Source organism: Schistocerca nitens, chromosome 4, assembly GCF_023898315.1.
Source record: "Schistocerca nitens isolate TAMUIC-IGC-003100 chromosome 4, iqSchNite1.1, whole genome shotgun sequence".
Taxonomy (NCBI): Eukaryota; Metazoa; Arthropoda; class Insecta; order Orthoptera; family Acrididae; genus Schistocerca; species Schistocerca nitens.
Window position 1 is genome coordinate 903,244,168 of NC_064617.1, and position 21,080 is coordinate 903,265,247.

The 21,080-nt window shown below is 38.7% G+C and overlaps 1 protein-coding gene across 1 annotated transcript in view; it reads left to right on the plus strand.

The window, feature by feature from the left end:
- Positions 1–20,262: 20,262 nt before the first annotated feature.
- LOC126253461 (protein ELYS) overlaps positions 20,263–21,080 on the plus strand; it is a 346,049-nt gene continuing 345,231 nt past the window's right edge. Inside the window, exon 1 of the mRNA XM_049954815.1 lies at positions 20,263–20,417. The gene's annotated coding sequence lies outside the window, so the exon portion shown is untranslated. The remainder of the gene's footprint in view (positions 20,418–21,080) is intronic.

The following is a 21,080-nucleotide window of genomic DNA, read 5'->3' on the forward strand; positions in this document are numbered from 1 at the left end:
TATATATATATATATATATATATATATATATATATATATATATATATATATAAAGTGGCCTCTTCTGTGAATAGGATGGATGACAAAAATTGCAGAATCGTGGTTGCCTGGCGACGAAACTCGTGACAAAACTGCTCCTGGTGTGGAAGTCTCTCACTAGTAAGCCCTGCACAATCTGTAAGAGACAGGGTGTAACGCCTGAAATGCATATCCTCCTATTTCCATCTATTGTACCATAGATTTTTCCTTATTTTGTTACCCGAAGATATGACACATATCTTCGGGTAATTGTAATTGCCTTACTATATATATATATATATATATATATATATATATATATACAATTACAATATATAAAGACACAGAAATGTCACATCTTCGGGTAATTGTAATTGCCTTACTATATATATATATATATATATATATATATATATATATATATATATATATATATATATAGTAAGGCAATTACAATATATAAAGACACAGAAATGTCACATCTTCGGGAAATGTCATATCTTCGGGTAACAAAATAAGGAAAAATCTATGGTACAATAGATGGAAATAGGAGGATATGCATTTCAGGCGTTACACCCTGTCTCTTACAGATTGTGCAGGGCTTACTAGTGAGAGACTTCCACACCAGGAGCAGTTTTGTCACGAGTTTCGTCGCCAGGCAACCACGATTCTGCAATTTTTGTCATCCATCCTATTCACAGAAGAGGCCACTTTTATGTGGAGTGGTAACTTCAACTTGCATAACAGTGTAACACTCCAAATATGGAACTCCTAATGAAAGCCCTTTGATAGCAAACGAAATAGCAAAATTAGTTATCCTGACATTGACGGGAGCTACTGACAACAAAATTAACTTTATTGCAAGTTTGACTAACAGGGATACTATGTAACTAATAACGTTTATTATAAAGAAAGGACTGAATGAAAGACTATCAGATGATACTAAACCTGAAACTTTAAATAAATAATTCAAAATATATCTTTACGAAGGTTAAAGCCCAGACCATAAATAGATGAGAGATAACATTTATCCAAGAAGCCGCATCGAGCTGTAAGTTCGCTGTGACTACAATGTAACACTGCAATGGAGATGTTAAGTCAGTCTCTGTTGTAGACGTCGCAATAATAGTAAACCTATTGAATGCTACTACATTTTTTAAAAACCTATTTCAAGTTTTAAAAGTTTTCCAGTATCGGCTTGACATACTAGTCAGATTTCGAACTGAAGTGAAATAACATTTACGGTTTGCCAGACAACAGAGTAGTTATTATATGTGAAACAAATCTTATTAACGCTGGGACATAGCCTTAGTGATTGTGATTGGCACGAACATCAAAGGACATAGCAATATACCAACTGCCGACATAAACTCTTTTATTAGCCTTGAGTAGGAAACAGCTACAAGCGATCATGAAGATTTCCTTAACAACACTGTGGTTGTTGTGGTCATCAGTCCTGAGACTGGTTTGATGCAGCTCTCCATGCTACTCTATCCTGTGGAAGCTTCTTCATCTCCCAGTACCTACTGCAGTCTACATCCTTCTGAATCTGCTTAGTGTATTCATCTCTTGGTCTCCCTCTACGATTTTTACCCTCCACGCTGCCCTCCAGTACTAAATTGGTGATCCCTTGATGCCTCAGAATTACCCTACCAATCGATCCCTTCTCCTAGTCAAGTTGTGCCACAAACGTCTCTTCTCCCCAATCCTATTCAATACCTCCTCATTAGTTACATGATCTACCCACCATATCTACAGCATTCTTCTGTAGCACCACATTTCGAAAGCTTCTATTCTCTTCTTGTCCAAACTGGTTATTGTCCATGTTTCATTTCCATACATGGCTACACTCCATACAAATACTTTCAGAAATAACTTCCTGACACTTAAATCTATACTCGATGTTAACAAATTTCTCTTCTTCAGAAACGCTTTCCTTGCCATTGCCAGTCTACATTTTATATCCTCTCTACTTCGACCATCATCAGTTATTTTGCTCCCCAAATAGCAAAACTCCTTTACTACTTTAAGTGTCTCATTTCCGAATCTAATTCCCTCAGCATCACCCGACTTAATTCGACTACCTTCCATTATGCTCGTTTTGCTTTTGTTGAGGTTCATCTTATACCCTCATTTCAAGACACTGTCCATTCCGTTCAACTGCTCTTCAAAGTCGTTTGCTGTCTCTGACAGAATTACAATGTCATTGGCAAACCTCAAAGTTTTTATTTCTTTTCCATGGATTTTAATACCTACTCCGAACTTTGCTTTTGTTTCCTTTGCTGCTTACAAGGAATATTGTCTTACAAGTAAAATTATTGTAGTGCTACTAGAAGAGGTAGGGGAAGTTGGGGTGAACTGGACCTCGAGGTTAAGTGGATCATCACGCTGATAAACAATTCAAGGGAGAAAATTATTTTTACAAGCTGTAAGTCCATTTCATTAGGTTGACTGTTCAGTGTGAGTTAATATGATTGCTGTTTGTTACCTACATTTGAAGATATAGTTTAAAATGTGAAATCCACTGATAAGAATAATTTTTTTGTATCTAATAAATTCTCCTAAAGTTGTGTTTATTAATAGCACACAGTTTTGTTTGACTGCATTAAATTCATTGTTTATTGCCTATGGTACTCCATGAAATATTAGCTGTGCATGGAGACATTTTCCAACAAAGGATGAAAAAATTCTGGACAACTATGAATCACACTTCAGATTTGATTCCTTAAACTATGCTAAAGACAATGGAATTGTTTTATAATCTCTCCTCCTCATTGCAGTCGCAAAATTCAGCCATTATATTTGACTGTGTTTAGACCTCTAAAGGCTAAATATATCATTTCGTGCTCTGACTTCATGAGTAATTTTATAGGAACCCTTGTCACTGCCTGAAGAATTACCATTTATAACGTTGTTGGTCTTATAGGTGCAGCATATCCTTTGGCATTTATTGCCTCCAGCATTTTGAAAGGCTTTAGTGTTGGTGGTATCGAACATTTCAAATGAAACATATTTACTGTCATCTTATGTAACAGACAGACTTGGGCCAACTGAGGACTAACAGCAGATGGCGCACTGGGATAAGATGCAAGAAAACTGGCGGATGACAATGTGGAGAATCTTGAGCAGCAATTAGAAGACCAGCAGACGTAAATTACACATCCTGTGCAAGTCTGGCCATTGTAAGAACAACAAAAAGAGGTAGACAGAAAGGGAAGTCAATTGTCCCCACCAGCAGAACAGTTAAACACAAAGAAGCAACAAAAAAACAGAAAATAAAATTAATTGCCAAAGAAGCATAAAATAAACGTAATAAAGCCTCCAGTCAAAGGCCAAATATTGGAAAAGAGCAGCAGCAACTCTGAAGGTTCTGATTATGTCAAGGACATTGATGCCTCTGATGCTGACTTGTCAATTGGTGATGAAAATGTTGGAACAGTGAAGACAGGGGACCTTATTGTAGGCATTAAAACACGACTGTAACGAATTCACCCAGCAGAGCGCAAAGATCGCAAGAGAATCACTCAGTGAATTGCATTCAAACACTAGAACTTTTAGATGCAGAAGTTCAAGTTACTGCGTCTGAAAAATGTACTGGAGAGTAGGCAGAAATGGTGTCACATGCACTGAATATGGAACTGAGTTCCATTTTCGATGTAGTAAAGGTAATCCATAGTTGAAAACAGGAGAAAACATAACAAAGTAGACATGTGATAACTGCAGATAGACCTGTTCCATTAAAAAAACGAACTGCTAAGCGAAATAACTGATGATAGCGCTTCAGAAAGTATTACTGAAAGTACACAGATATGTGATTCAGTTGTTGCTGTTCCCCACTATATTCGAAAACTATGTCGACATATGCTCATGTCACAGCAAAAAATTCATAACTGCTTAGTGAAACTTTCAAGTCATAGCTAATAGCAATGGAAGCAGAATCACGTAGCGTGTTAACGAAGAATCAATTGTGAAAGCCATTGATTTGTCAAGTCTGGGGAATCCCTCTCTGAGACAATCAAGAATGTCCACTTGAAGACATTATCAAGTTGTCTTCAAACGATTTTGTAGCCCTGTTTGGATACTCAGATGATGTGTACAAGAATGAAACATCCATAGCTTCTCTGCTTAAAAGAAGCACCTGGCTCACTTGTCACACACACACACACACACTATTTCTTTATTAATATTACACACCGCTGAAATTTGTTGCAGTTTTGGTAATAAAATTGTAAAAATAATTACATAAAAATTGTTAATAATAAATTATTAGTTTATTTGTTATACCATTGTTAATATATCAAAACCCTTTCGCTACTAAATTATTTTTTATAATGTACTTGAACCTCTCCCTTATGTTGTAAAGACCTTGAATGAAGAGCCTATGCAATTGAGGTATTATAAAAGATGATAAGAGGGAGGAGGGAGAGTTCAAATCTTATTGGCTCATGAATTTCCTGTCGTTTTAAAGAGCACATATAGGTCGAGGGGATTCCCACCAATTTTATATCACATGACTGGTACCAAGTTGTGACAGGGCTTCACACAATTGCCAAAAGTCTTTGGGTCAAGTGGAAGTTACCATGGATGACCCTGAATGTAACTCACACAGTTGCCTATCTATCTACGTGATTACTCTGCTATTCACAATAAAGTGCCTGGCCGAGGGTTCAATGAACCACCTTCAAGCTGTCTCCATTCCTATCTCGAATGCCCGTGGGAAAAACGACCACTTAAATTTTTCTGTGCGAGCCCTGATTTCTCTTATTTTATCGTGATCATTTCTCCCTATGTAGGTGGGTGCCAACAGAATGTTTTGGCAATTGGAGGAGAAAACTGGTGATTGAAATTTAATGAGAATATCCCGTCGCAACGAAAAACGCGTTTGTCTTAATGATTGCCATCCCTATTACGTATCATGTCTGTGGCACTATCTCTCCTATTTCATGATAATACAAAACGAGCTGTCCTTCTTTGTACTTTTTCGATGTCATCCGTCAGTCCCACCTGATGCAGATCCCATACTGCACAGCAATATTCCAGAATAGGGCAGACAAGCGTGGTGTAAGCAGTCTCTTTAGTAGACCTGTTGCACCTTCTATGTTGTTTTTCCAATGAATCGCAATGTTTGATTTGCTCTACCCACAATATTATCTAAGTGATCGTTGCAATTTAGGTTATTTGTGATTGTAATCCCTAAGTATTTAGCTGAATTTGCAGCCTTCAGATTTGTGTGACTAATCGTGTAATCGAAATTTAGCTGGTTTATTTTAGTACTCACGTGAATAACTTCACACTTTTCTTGATTCAGGGTCAATTGCCTCTTTTCGCACCATACAGATATCTTATCTAAGTCATTTTGCAAGTCGTTTTGATCATCTGATGACTCTACAAGACGGTAAATGACAGCATCATCTGCAAACAATCTAAGATGGCTACTCAGATTGTCTCCTATTTCGTTAATATAGATCAGGAACAATAGAGGGCTTATAACACTTCCTTGGGGAACACCGGATATTACTTCTGTTTTACTCGATGACTTTTCGTCAATTTCTACGAACTGTGACCTTTCTGACAGGAAATCATGAATCCAGTCACACAGCTGAGGCGATACTCCATAGGCACACAGTTTGGTTAGAAGACGCTTGTGAGGAACAGTGTCGAAAACCTTCTGGAAATCTAAAAATATGGAATCAATTTGACATCCCCTGTCGATAGCACTTATTACTTCATGAGTATAAAGAGCTAGTTGTGTTTCACAAGAACGATATTTTCTGAATCTGTGCTATGTGTCAATAAATCGTTTTCTTTGAGGTACTTCATAATGTTCAAATACAGTATATGTTCCAAACCCCTACTGCAAATCGACGTTAATGATATAGGCCTGTCATTCAGCGGATTACTCCTAACTCCCTTTTTGGGTATTGGTGTGACTTGAGCAATTTTCCAGTCTGTAGGTACGGATCTCTCTGTGAGCGAGTGGTTGTATATAATTGCTAAATATGGAGCTATTTTATCGGCATACTCTGAGAGGAACCTGACTGGAATACAATCTGGACCGGAGGCCTTGCCTTTATTAAGTGATTTAAGCTGCTTTGTTACACCGAGGACATCTACTTCTATGTTTCTCATCCTGGCAGTTGTTCTTGATTGAAATTCAGGAATATTTACTTTGTCTTCTTTGGGGAAGGAGTTTCAGAAAACTGGGTTTAATAACTCTGCTTTAGAGGCACTGTCATCAGTCACCTCACTGTTGTTATCGCGCAATGAAGGTATTGATTGCGTCTTGCCACTGGTGTGCTTTATATATGACCAGAATCTCTTAGGGTTTTCTGTAAGATTTCGAGGCCTAAGGTCCGCATCAGTGGTCTTGAGGTAAGACAGTCCTCTTGGCTTGAACCCACCCTGCTATGCTGCTGTCCTTCTAAATTGCATCCCTTTAAATTCTGTTATCTTGAAATTCTTGTCCCTTTAAGTCTGGAAAGACCATACACTGCTATTGACTGATGTTAATATGTTGCCTTTTTTCGAACACAGTATTTGTGGGTGACTTAACCAGTGCTTGTAGAGGAATGCCAAGGCGAAAAACCCATGAATGAGGGAAGATGAGTACAAGCCTCTGACGATTTGAATTACAACATTTACTTGGATATAAGCAATCCCTACTAGAATGTCATTTAACAATCGCTGCCATTTGGAGAGTTCCAACTCCTATCGAAAGAGAAAACCATCAGAGTGGAAAAAGAAAACCAATGTGAGGCTGCAGATTCTGGGGAGCGATATATCTGGGAGGAAGATATGGCATATCTGGCCCATTTGCGTGAGTTACACAATGACGTTACTTTGTGTTCAGAGCGCCTAGTCCGACGAAATGGTACTGTCTCCAAACTGGTGATACCATGTTGGTAAGAAGATGTATATTCTACATTACAGAAGCGTCCAGCGATGTCTCTGTTTGGAGATAAACCACAGGGTGTTACAAAAAGGTACGACCAAACTTTCAGGAAACATTCCTCAAACACAAATAAAGAAAAGATGTTATGTGGACATGCATCCGGAGACGCTGAGTTTCCATGTTAGAGCTCATTTTAGTTTCGTCAGTATGTACTGTACTTCCTCGATTCACCGCCAGTTGGCCCAGTTGAAGGAAGGTAATGTTGACTTCGGTGCTTGTGTTGACATGCGACTCATTGCTCTACAGTACTAGCATCAAGCACATCAGTACGTAGCATCAACAGGTTAGTGTTCATCACGAACGTGGTTTTGCAGTCAGTGCAATGTTTACAAATGCGGAGTTGGCAGATGCCCATTTGATGTATGGATTAGCACGGGGCAATAGCCATGGCGCGGTATGTTTGCATCGAGACAGATTTCCAGAACGAAGGTGTCCCGACAGGAAGACGTTCGAAGCAATTGATCGGCGTCTTAGGGAGCACGGAACATTCCAGCCTATGACTCGCGACTGGGGAAGATCTAGAACGAAGAGGACACCTGCAATGGACGAGGCAATTCTTCGTGCAGTTGACGATAACCCTAATGTCAGCGTCAGAGAAGTTGCTGCTGTACAAGGTAACGTTGACCACGTCACTGTATGGAGAGTGCTACGGGAGAACCAGTTGTTTCCGTACCATGTACAGTGTGTGCAGGCACTATCAGCAGCTGATTGGCCTCCACGGGTACACTTCTGCGAATGGTTCATCCAACAATATGTGAATCCTCATTTCGGTGCAAATGTTCTCTTTACGGATGGGGCTTCATTCCAACGTGATCAAATTATAAATTTTCACAATCAACATGTGTGGGCTGACGAGAATCCGCACGCAATTGTGCAATCACGTCATCAACACAGATTTTCTGTGAACGTTTGGGCAGGCATTGTTGGTGATGTCTTGATTTGGCCCCATGTTCTTCCACATGGAGCACGTTATCATGATTTCACATGGGATACTCTACCTGTGCTGCTAGAACATGTGCCTTTACTACTACGACATGACATGTGGTTCATGCGCGATGGAGCTCCTGCACATTTCAGTCAAAGTGTTTGTACATATTCGGTGGCCAATGGATTGGTAGAGGCGGACCAATTCCATGGCCTCCATGCTCTCCTAATCTCAACCCTCTTGACTTTCATTTATGGGGGCATTTGAAAGCTCTTGTCTACGCAACCCCAGTACCAAATGTGGAGACTCTTCGTGATCGTATTGTGGATGGCTGTGATACAAACGCCATTCTTCAGGGCTGCATCAGCCCATCAGGGATTCCATGCGACAACAAACAAAGTGTTTGAAGTCACGCTGGTACGTTCTGTTGCTGTGTGTTTCCATTCCATGATTAATGTGATTTGAAGAGAAGTGATAAAATGAGCTCTAACGTGGAAAGTAAGCGTTTCCGGACACATGTCCACATAACATATTTTCTTTCTTTGTGTGTGAGGAATGTTTCCTGAAAGTTTGGCCGTACCTTTTTGTAACACCCTGTATATTAGACTCATCCATGACATCTCATTCAACCAGAATCCTGGTTGAAAGAGTACATTGTTGCTAATATTGAGAAGAGGGCCCTCATGACATGTGGTTTTGAAAAGGATTTTGTTACATTAATGCAAAAACATCACCAATATGAGGCATTGCTTGCTAAAATGAATTTTAGAATTTAATTTCATAATTTTTGTTCTGATTCCTCTAAAAATCTTGAATGCTCCCGAAATCTGACTCGATATAATATTCATAGTTTTAGATCATATAGTTTGGAGATTGTCAGCAATCTATCGCAAATTATCAATTAATAAAGCAGCCAAGATCGCAATAGCCATTTATTTAAAAATGATGACTGGTTTCAGACTTTATGCTCGTCATTTTCAGGTCTAAAGAACTGTAAAGATGCAGAGAGTGCTAGATTGAATGTGAAATAACATAACAGTACTTGGTGGTAGGCCATCTTGTAGTCTGTCACAATTAATATGGCTCTGAGCACTATGGGACTTAACTGCTGAGGTCATCAGTCCCCTAGAACTTAGAAGTACTTAAACCTAACTAACCTAAGGACATCACACACATCCATGCCCGAAGCAGGATTCGAACCTGCGACCATAGCCGTCGCGCGGTTCCAGACTGCAGCGCCGATCACATTAAATATATTCACACCTGCCAGAACACGTGAAAAATCCTGTAATTTGGGAATAGGACATTTATTCGATACACTGCAGGAGTAAAGCGATAATTAATCTTCACATAATATAAAAGAATTGCCCTTTTTAGGCGCTAGAGGAATCGGCGACGTCCACTGGCTGGCTGAAGGCCATTCTACTCCTGTCTCCATAAATTCCTCAACAATTCGTTTAGCTGCTCAACGTCTATCCAGTGCGGGTGTCTGTGCTTTTGTATAGGAGTATGGGACCTTGTGATGTGTGAATGTAATGCCATGTCCCTTGTTTGACTGCCCTGAATGCAGTGTACACGTGGCTTTTGTTAACCATGAGTTGCTTTCTGAAGGTATGACTGGGTATACTACGATTGACTTAACTAATCTGTGTATTCAGCCTGGGTGTTTTGGTACTTGGCATGGCATGTGGTTCAGGCTGCTGCTCCTGCTGCTGCAAGTTGGCTATCCTTTTATGTATGTTGTACAATTTTCCTGGGTGATACTTTACTTTATTCCATTGTTCAGTATGTTCTTGACTTAGTACTAATCTGTGTTTTACCACCTCTTGTTAGACGTCAGTAGTGGCGACGTCATGCTTCATATTATTTATTAGGCTCTTGCTACGTTGGTCCATAAGTTCGAGCATTTTTGTTTTGCATGTCGGTATTCCGATTGCTACATGTTTATTTATCGATTGCAACGTTTTAGTTGTAGATTATATTGCTATTCCAGTTTATATTTTGTCATTGGAGACAGTGAATGGAGGCTAGAAAATGGACAATCTGGAACATTTTCGACATACTTTTCTGTTTAAGTTCAGTAGAGGGGTTTCAACACGGAAGAAGTCATAAACATATTCGCTATGTATAGCGATAATGCCTTTGGACAGAGCACAAAAAGGAAATGATTTTCTCGGTTTAAGTAGGATAGTTTTGACATTAGTGACCTTCCACGTTCAGGAAGACTTTCAGGGTTTGATGAAGGTCGTTTAAAAGCACTAAAGCACAATGATCCATATCAGTGCACTTGAGAATTGCCAAATGTGATAGACTATGACCGTTCCACAATCGTGCGACGTTTGCACACAGGGGAAGGTTCAAAAATCGGCTGTATGGGTTCCGTATGTGCATCTCTACTTGCTCATCATCAATTGGCTTGTGAACAACACCAACGATACCTATCCTGTACTGTGACTGGTGATGAGAAATGCTGTCTTTATGCTAACATGGGGAAAAGAAAGAGACGGCTGAGCCCAAACAAAGCAGCAATGCCCTGCGCAATGACCTCTGCACATCCAGAAAAGATAATGTTACGCATCTGGTGGAACAGCGACGGTGTGTTATACTATGAATTGCTTCACTGAGGTGAAACCATCACTTCTGATATTTATTATCAACAACTGAGACAGCTTGCAGACGCAATCCAAGAACAATGACCAGGAAGACTGTGTGAAGGGAAGCTATTCCACTACGATGCATACCTGCATTCTGCTGGACTGGCAAAAAAAAACTATACAGGAGTTGGTTTGGGATGTCTACATCTAGATCAACATCTACATCTTCACTCGGTAAACCACAGTGAGGGACATGGCAGAGGGTATGTCCCATTGTACCAGTTATTTGGATTCTTCCTGTTCCATTCACTTACGGAGTGTGAGAAGAACGATTGTTGAATACCTCTGAGCGGGCAGTAATTATTCTAATCTTATCCTCACGATCCCTATATGAATGAAATGTAGGGGTTTGTAGTATATCCCTAGAGTAATCATTTAAAGTTTATTCTTGGAACTTGGTTGACAGATTTTGGTATAGTTTACGTCTGTCTTGAGGAGTCTTCCAGTTTATTTCCTTCAGTGTCTGTGTGACACTCTCTTCAGATTAAACAAACCTGTGAGCACTTGTGGTGGCTCTTCTCTGTATTTGTTCAATATCCCCAGTTAGTCCCCTTTGATACAGGTCCCACAAACTTGAGCAATATCCTAGAACCAGCCACACAAGTGATTTGTAAGAAATCTCTGTTGTATACTAATTGCACTTCCCCAGTATTCTATCAATAAACCAAAGTCTACCAGCTGCTTTATCCATGACTGAACCCATGTGATCTTTCCATTTCGTATCCCTACAAAGTGTTACACCCAGTTATTTGTAAGAATTGGCGGATTCCAACACTCAAAGAATACTACACTTTTTCTTTTTGAGAAGTGCAAAATTTTACATTTCTAACATTTGTAGCAAGCCTCCAATCTCTGCACCACACCGAAATCTTATCAGGATTTGACTGAATATTTATACAGCTTCTCTCAGAATGTACTTCTTTATAGATAACTGCATCATCTTTAAAAATTCATTCTGCACCCACCTTATTCACCTGATCTTATGCCCCCAGATTTTCACCTTTTCCACTCTGTAGCGAACAACCCTCAAGGAATTTCCTTTCCAGATGAATTTCACTCCGAACTTGGTACAATGAGTTCTTCATCTCAAAACCCCGTGATTTCTACAATCGCAGAACCGAACAGTTTCTTCAACATAGGCAGACTGTTGCAAATAGTAAGGAGAATATATTATCGATGACTAATGTTATGTGTATCTGTTGCCTTTATTAAACTTAAGGAAACAGCGTATGAATTTATGCACCAACCCAATAATTCTGTCTTTACTTTCCTCCTGTGAAGGTATATCTATAGCGTTCATATCCTTGAATGCATGTATTGATTGTCAAGTAATGGTACATTTAATCGCTCCCTCAGCTAAATCTATTGAAAATTCATGGTGGCAAAGAAAATCTTCCCCCAGTATTGTCACTGACATATCCACTACCACTAAGTCCAAGGTGAAGTTTCACTGAAGTCCGAAATCCATTTCCAAATGTTTTATTCCACAACTATAAAAAGGTGTGCCATTACCAGTACATAGAAAAGTCCTCATTGATTTTCTGCCAATCCTGAGTTGTAGGAACAAGCAGCCTGACACCCAATCCCACATGAAAAGTCTGCGGCCTGTAGGTTGATAGAGGATAAGCTTGTTTTGCATCTTATAACCTGTTGGCATCTCACCTTATGTTGTCCGTTGCTCCTATAGTAGGCTGTTGTTGCTCATATTTCAAACTGTAAGGTGGAATACATTTTGTGTGCTTTTTGCTGCACTTTTCGCTATGCCTACATATTTGTCGAAGAGGCAAGTCACATGCAGTGCTGTGATCCCTCCAGGAGGACGGTAGCCTTGGGGCAACATCGTTTAGTCGTGGTGAGCTGCTTTCAAGTTAGCTCAGTTCACTGTCGTTCTGTGTCGTCGCTGTTGGTCCCATGATTCTTCGCAACACAGAAATCGACCTCAGATGAGTTTGTAAGTTCTCGTATTTCACGGGGCCGCACCCTTCTTGCTGCAAAAACGTGGCTGACTATTTAGCATGAGGAATATATCTGCTGCTCGAGTCTGACTTGTTTTTCACTGCAGTACTGCATGAATTCTACGTCCAAGTGCAGTTTGATCTCTATAGATTCCTGTTCCTTTGAAATAAATATGGACTGTAGTGAAAGTGAAAGTTTGAGTATTTATCCTGTCCACATGGTGTCATTCAAAAACATGTCGGATTCTATGTTTTGACTAAGGTGCCTCCATAGCTGAGATGGCGTTCTGTTTCCGATTTCTTTTTCATAGAACACCTGGTATATTTGTCGTTCAGGTACCTTCGACATACTTAACAATAAAGCCTTTTCTGTCGTATCAAAACATGTTTCACGTGGGTGGAGAGGCAATGACATCACTAGATGAGAATGCTCATCTAAAATGTTCAGCACAGATACGAACTTGTTTGTATCGTCTGTTATTCCGTAACTTTGTAGAATTAATTTGACTATTTGGAACCAAGTGTGTGGTTGGCTACACTGGAATGCTGGAAAATTGGGAATGGTTCCTGATCTCAATGGCTTGTCACTAACCACTTGTTGGAAGGGTACCAATTTGGCAGATTTGAACGGCGAAAGTTTTTGGGACATTCGCGATACCATAGTACATTTAGTGCACATCTGGTGCAGCTGTGCAGTTGTTGCGAGCACAGTAGTGAACTTAGGGCACACGTCACACCATTCCAACGGTCGGATGGTATGGTGCAAGATGAGAGGAAATGTTAGATTATGATCTGACGTGACAGAATCCGGTTTGGTTGTATACTTCAACAAAACTGTTGATCGAAGAAGTGCCCCACATGTGAGATTTTGTAGAAGGGCTGATGGCCTGCAGCACCATCGGATATGTTTGTGCCCGCGCTATACGAGAGTTTCTGTTGGTTGGTTTTCTCATAGTTTGGTCAGTCATGTAATTTGTAGTAATGTCTGTGTAATTTTTGGTAATGGCCTCCTGCCTCCTCCAGTGCGCTTTGTCCTATGCTGACGAAATGATGACGATGTGCACTTCACTCCTTTTAGCTGATGATGTAAGTTACTATTGTGGTCTAATGTCCAGTATTGTACAGTACATTGTTAATTCAGAGTTGTTGTTCTTGTGCTCTTCAGTACAGAGACTGGTTTGATGCAGCTCTCCATGCTACTCTATTCTGTGCAAGCTTCTTCACATCCCAGTACCTACTGCAGTCTACATCCTTCTGAATCTGTTTAGTGTATTCATCGCATGGTCTCCCTCTACGATTTTTACCCTCCACACTGCCCTCCAGTACTAAATTGGTGATCCCATGATGCCTCAGAATGTGCCCTACCAACCTACCCTTCTTCTAGTCAAGTTGTGCTACAAATTTCTCTTCTCTCCAATTCTATTCAATACCTCCTCGTTAGTTATGTGATCTACCCATATAATCTTCAGCATTCTTCTGTAGCACCACATTTCGAAAGCTTCTATTCTCTTCTTGTCTAAACTATTTATCGTCCACGTTTCACTTCCATACATGGCTACACTCCATACACACACTTTCAGAAACGACTTCCTGACACTTAAATCTATACTCGATGTTAACAAATGCTTTCCTTGCCATTGCCAGTCTGCATTTTATATCCTCTCTACTTCGACCATCATCAGTTATTTTGCTCCCCAAATAGCAAAACTCCTTTACTACTTTAAGCGTCTCGTTTCCTAACCTAATTCCCGCAGCATCACCCGATTTAATTCGACTACATACCATTATCCTGGTTTTGCTTTTGTTGATGTTCATCTTATATCCTCTTTTCAAGACACTATCCATTCCGCTCAGCTGATCTTCCAGGTCCTTTGCTGTCTCTGACAGAATTACAATGTCATCAGCGAACCTCAAAGTTTTTATTTCTTCTCCATGGATTTTAATACCTACTCCGAATTTTTCTTTTGGTTCCTTTACTGCTTGTCAATATACAGATTGAATAACATCGGGGATAGGCGACTAGCGCGAGTTTTGGTGTTCTCGTAAAGATAAGTCATTTTAGATTATAAAACATATAGATTAGTACTGATTACGTGGTAAATAAGTGTAGTAGTGTGCCGTTTAAGTCTACCATTAAAAATTTCATTTTTCTTTACGTAATATAGCAGAAAACGCGAAAAGACCGTACAGTCGTATTTTCTGTTTACGTTCTGCTGAAGCAAATCTATAGAATTTCGTTTAGTTGTTCCTTGCTCTCTCCAGCGATTTAACTTAGCGTACCTCTTCATTATTTAACTAGCATTTCCGGAAAGTAGCGTAAAGTTTAAGTTGTTGTTTCAGAAACTTTGCACTTTTGTTTTTGTTTACACACAGTTGCGTATAGGCCAAATTTGTGTAACCATATTTTCGTGTTTATCTGTAATTTAACTGACTTATTCTTAATAAACTATTACGTTTATGCTGAGTGAAAAGTGCTTGACTTGCCGTAGAATTGTTAGGTCGGGGCTTTGGTGTGATGGGTGCTGTAGTTTTTTCCATGTGGGTGACTGTAGTGGCGTGGGAATAGGGGAAGTAAATGAGACTCATCAGTGGTTTTGTAGGATTTGTAGTAGAGATAGGAAGATACTAGAACAGGAGGGGAAAATTGCTGCCCTTCAGGCTGAGTTAGACAAGGCCAGGGGAGATCTTGACAGGTTAAGGAGGGAGAAGGGTAAAGAGAGGTGGGAAGTGGCAACAGGCAACAGGAGGAACAGGCCTAGAACTTTGTCTGACAGCTTTATGGTGAATGTGGAAAATAGATTTGACCTGTTGCTTCAGTTAGAAGCTGGTGAGCCTCAAGCAGTTGCAGGTGTAGACAGGGCACAACAAACTTTCAGCAGCAAATTGAAAAGTAAGAATGTAGGGAAATCAGTAAAGAAAAAGAAAGTGTTGTTGTTAGGTAGTTTCCATGGAAGAGGTGTTGGCCAACTTTTGCAGGATGAACTAGGATCAGAATACCAGGTCACCAATTTTTTTAAACCTAGTGCTGGTCTGGAGCAGGTGACAGAGGATTTAGGATCACTTTGCAAAGATTTCACTAAGGAAGACACCGTGGTTATAGTGGGTGGGTCAGGTAAAAGTATTGACAGAGATCCTGGGTACAGTATAGAGTGTGACCTGGCGAAGATTGCATCAGCATCGAAGCATACTAGTGTTGAGTTTGTATCTGTTCTTGGGCGCCATGACCGACCTCATTTGAACTCTTCTGTCAAGAGAGTTAATTTGGAGCTGGAACGGCTGCTCATGTCGGGTGCGGGGTCACACATTGGTGTGGTTCATGTTCATTCTCTCAGTAGGTGGGATTATACTAGGCATGGCCTTCACCTCAACAGGAAGGGGAAGGGTAAATTGGCTGGGGAAATAGCAGGAAAGTTAAAGGTTGGAGGCACTGTCATGAGTGGTAAAATACCAGTGGTTATAGGATTCAGAAAAGACCCTTTTTTAGGGTAGGGAGGACAGAAAGAAAGCAAATTTTAAGAGAGGTTAGAACTGAGACAAACCTTCAGTTTGAGAAAGAAATAAAAAACATAATTCCAGCTTATTACATCAGCATAAACAGCCATTGGTTAAGAATTTTCAACTGTCAGCAGATATTTTAACTCCACCCAATTTTAACTCAGTCAATGAGAAATGTCAGCTATCTTTATTGCATCAAAATATTCGAGGACTGAGAAATAAAATTAATGAATTAACTATCTGCATAGATGAATTAGAGTCTTCAAACCCAGCTGACATAATCTGCCTCTCTGAACATCATGTGACCACTGGTATAGAACTTTTAAGTGTTACAGGGTTTAGGTAAGCATCTCACTTTTGTAGCCAGAAATGGAGAAAAGAGGAGTTGCCACATTCATCAGGAACTGTCATAAATTTAAGAACATAGACATTCATAAACTTTGCCTAGAACAGCATATGGAAGCATGTGCAACAGAATTAGAATTTCACAAAAAATCCTTCATAATATTAAGTGTATATCGAGCACCTGCAGGTAACTTTAATCTGTTTGTCAACCACCTTGAAGCTGTACTGGCCCATTTAACAATCAAAAACAAGGAAATAGTGGCTGCTGGTGATTTCAATGTAGATTTCCTTAAAGACTCTCCCAATAAGAACTTATTTGAGTTAGTAACACTATCATTCAATTTAATTCCCACTGTAAAATTCCCCACTAGGATAGCCACTTGCTCACAAACAGCCATTGATAATATCTTTATAGAAAAGTCCAATGAACAATATTATATTACAAAACCAATAGTCAATGGCCTCTCAGACCATGACATGCAGTTCCTTCTGTTAAATGTTAATACTGAACAGGATATAAAATCTGTTAAATCTGAGCTCAAGAGGGTAATCAGTAAGCCAAAAATTGATTATTTTAGGACACTCCTCAGAGACATTCACTGGACTGATGTTTACAGTGCTCATGGCATGAATGAAAAATATAACATTTTTGCTAATAAAGTGCTTACTTTATTCGAACACTGCTTTCCCCCATTACTTGAGGAATAGGGGTATCTTGTAAAACAAAAAGAAAACTGTATCTGTCAATCCGAAACATTTCCTATGTTGATGCTATAGCACATTATAAGAAATACTGCAAAATATTAAAGACTGTAATACAGATGTCAAAGCAAATATATTACAAGGAAAAGATAGTCATATCAGATAACAAAATAAAGACAATATGGGATATAGTGAAGGAGGAGACCGATAGAACCAGACATGAAGAGGAACAAATAGCATTAAGAGTAAATGATACATTGGTGACAGATGTGTATAGTGTTGCAGAACTTTTTAACAAACATTTTATAACTGTTACTGAAAAGATGGGGTTTGTCAGGTTCGGTAGATGCTGCTATGGATTACCTTAGACCAGACATTTCAAGTAACTTTCATAATATGAATTTGACCCTCACTACCCCAACAGAAATAATGTCCATCATAAAATCTTTAAAATCAAAAACATCTAGTGGTTATGATGAAATATCAACAAAGTTAATTAAAGAATGTGATTCTGAGCTAAGTAACATATTAAGCTATCTGTGTAACCAGTCGTTTATTAGTGGAATATTTCCTGAATGGCTGAAATATGCTGAAGTTAAGCCACTGTTTAAGAAGGGAGATAAAGAAATAGCATCAAATTTCCGTCCAATTTCACTGTTGCCAGCATTCCCAAAAATTTTCGAAAAAGTAATGTATAGTCGTCTTTATAACCATCTTATCTCAAATAACATACTGTTAAAGTCACAGTTTGGATTTCTAAAATGTTCTGATATTGAGAAGGCTTTCTACACTTACAGTGAAAATGTGCTTAATTCATTAGACAAAAAATTGCAGGCAAATGGTATATTTTGTGATCTGTCAAAGGCATTTGACTGTGTAAATCACAATATCCTATTAAGTAAACTAGAATATTATAGTATAACAGTAAATGCTGCAAATTGGTTCAAATCTTATATCTCTGGCAGGAAACAAAGGGTGTTATTAGGAAAGAGACATGTATCAAGCTATCAGGCATCATCCAACTGGGAACTAATTACATGTGGGGTCCCACAAGGTTCCATTTTGGGGCCCTTACATTTTCTTGTGTATATCAATGACCTTTCATCAGTAACATTACCAGATGCCAAGTTTGTTTTGTTTGCCGATGATACAAACATTGCAATAAATAGCAAATCAAGTGTAGTCTTAGAATGATCAGCCAATAAAATATTTGTGGACATTAATCACTGGTTCCTAGCCAATTCTTTGTCACTAAACTATGAGAAAACACACTACATGCAGTTCAGAACTTGTAAGGGGTGTCCCAATAGTATATGTCTAACATACGATGACAAGAAGATAGACGAAGTGGACAGTGTTAAATTCTTGGGATTACAGCTTGATAATAAATTCAACTAGGAGGAGCACACCACAGAACTGCTGAAGCGTCTTAACAAATCTCTGTTTGCAATGCGAATTATGTCAGACATAGGGGATATAAAAATGAAAAAGCTGGCATACTATGCTTACTTTCATTCCATAATGTCATATGGGATTATTTTTTGGGGTAATTCATCAAACCAAGCTAAAGTTTTCCGGGCACAAAAACGTGCAGTGAGAGTTATATGTGGTGTGAACTCAAGAACATCCTGCAGAAGCCTGTTTAGGGAACTAGGGATGCTAATATCCTGTGATACTGTCACAACATGGAACAAGAGATAAATAAATAAAAATAAATAACTACTGCTTCCCAATATATTTATTCCTTAATGAAATTTGTCATTAAAAATATATCACTTTTTCAAACCAACAGCTCAATTCATGGAATCAATACTAGAAATAAGAATAATCTTCACAAGGATTTAAAGTCACTTAGTCTTGTACAAAAAGGTGTGCATTATTCAGGAACACACATTTTCAGTAACTTGCCAGCAGCCATAAAAAGCTTAACAACCAATGAAATTCAGTTTAAGAGAAGCCTAAAGGATTTATTGGTGACCAACTCCTTCTACTCCATTGATGAATTTCTTAGTAAAACCAACTGATTTGTATATAAGTACAACATAACTTCTGCACAATTTCAGTGCAGTAATGTGTTCACTGAAAATTTGTGTGCCTGTGTGTGTGTGTTTGTTAGTATAATCTAACTTCTGCACCATTTCAGTGCAGTAATGTGTTCATTGTACATAAGTATTACAGTAGTTGTATTACCTTATAAATAAATAAAAAACTTTTTTATTTTAAATTCAGTGCATTAGTATTTGTAAAATGACTCCTACTGTTCATTAAAAATGACGATCATTCCACTTGGGACCTGTGGAATGGTACATTAGCTTATTTGTTTTAGTTGTAAATATTTGTCATGTATTGTTGTTTTTCTGACATGTTCCACATCCTGGAGGACCTCCTCACTACGGCTCAATTGGAATGAAAGTAAATCTAATCTAATCTACAACCCTGTCTCACTCCCTTCCCAACCACTGCTTCCCTTTCATGCCCCTCGACTCTTATAACTGCCATCTGGTTTCTGTACACATTGTAAATAGCCTTTCGCTCCCTGTATTTTACCCCTGCCACCTTCAGAATCTGAGAGTATTCCAGTCAACATTGTCAAAAGATTTCTCTAAGTCTACCAATGCTAGATACGTAGGTTTGCTTTTTCGTAATCTATTTTCTAAGATAAGTGGTAGGGTCAGTACTGCCTCACGTGTTCCAACAAAGTTGTGAACTATCTACTACCTCGGGGTGACAATTGTAGTTACCTGGTATTAGCAGATCAGTAGTACTTTGGTATACGGTAACGATTTCGTTCATATTTCTTATCACACGCACAAAATACGTTCATATGTTGTCATGTTACATACCAAACTGAAACTCAAACCACTCCTTAAGGCAGACCAGTCTTAACCGCGTGAATGTTTGTTTTTCCGTATATCGATCCTAATCGATTTGATTATCTTTCAATTTTAATATAGTTGTTATTATTGTTGGGTTAATCTTTACATGAACTCTCGATACTGAACATGCTGTGCTACGAGTACAATTCGGACAGTTTTCGACACAAGTAAAGATCGATACTATACAATGTATTAATGGTTTTATTCGGCATGCCATCTTTGGTGTTTGGAAGTTTTGTGGTTAATACGAAACAGGCGCCATAGAATTATGTTGTGGTTGTTAGGTTATGGCGAATCTTATGACTGATTCTGCAGACATTGCACACATGTGGACAAAGTGCATTTGTGTTATTGTATTGTGAAGTGGCATGTAAATATGTAACAAATGACATGACTTAATTTGCTGTAAATTAACGAAAATACCGTTTTTTGAAACGTTGTTTTCTGCTAGTCAGTCATACCTATTATATTAATTGACACCGGATAACTGCGTCTGTAAGTACAAATTATCGATGTCTTCTTGTTAACTAGAAATGAATTTTATAGGTGCTGTGTTGTAAGATTATCTTGTGCGAGAGTGTATAAAACCAAAACATTCGTCAATGTTATATGCGCATAGCCATTTGATTATTATGTGCGACAGTATCATTGCCCCTTTGGGTAAACCGTTTGGTTCTATATTTTAATATCATTTCAGAAAATATCCATATTTATGAGTGGAACACCGTATATTATCGTATTTCAACGTTTCTCTGTGTTATGTGTACATACTTGAGACTTAGCTTTTTAAAATAGCATCAGATTACCGTGAAACAGTAGTATATATATATATATATATATATATATATATATATATATATATATGTATATATAGTACTGTCTATTATATTGATGCAAATGAAACTGCGTTTTATTTTTCTGTGTTGGGAAGTTGAGTTTGGTCTCTTTGAGGATTCTGTGGGCTTAAGTCACAGATGTATTAAACTTATTTTGAATTAAAAGGGAAGTGCATGATGTCAGACGCTCAGAACCGCACGTAATGCGTTTATTAATTCGCTCAGAATTCCAAAAACAGTGGTATGTCCCCTCTCCTGTCCAGTCTTAGTGTGTTGCCTTGCCTCTACCTACAGACGCCACCAGCTCACCACCTGCACACCC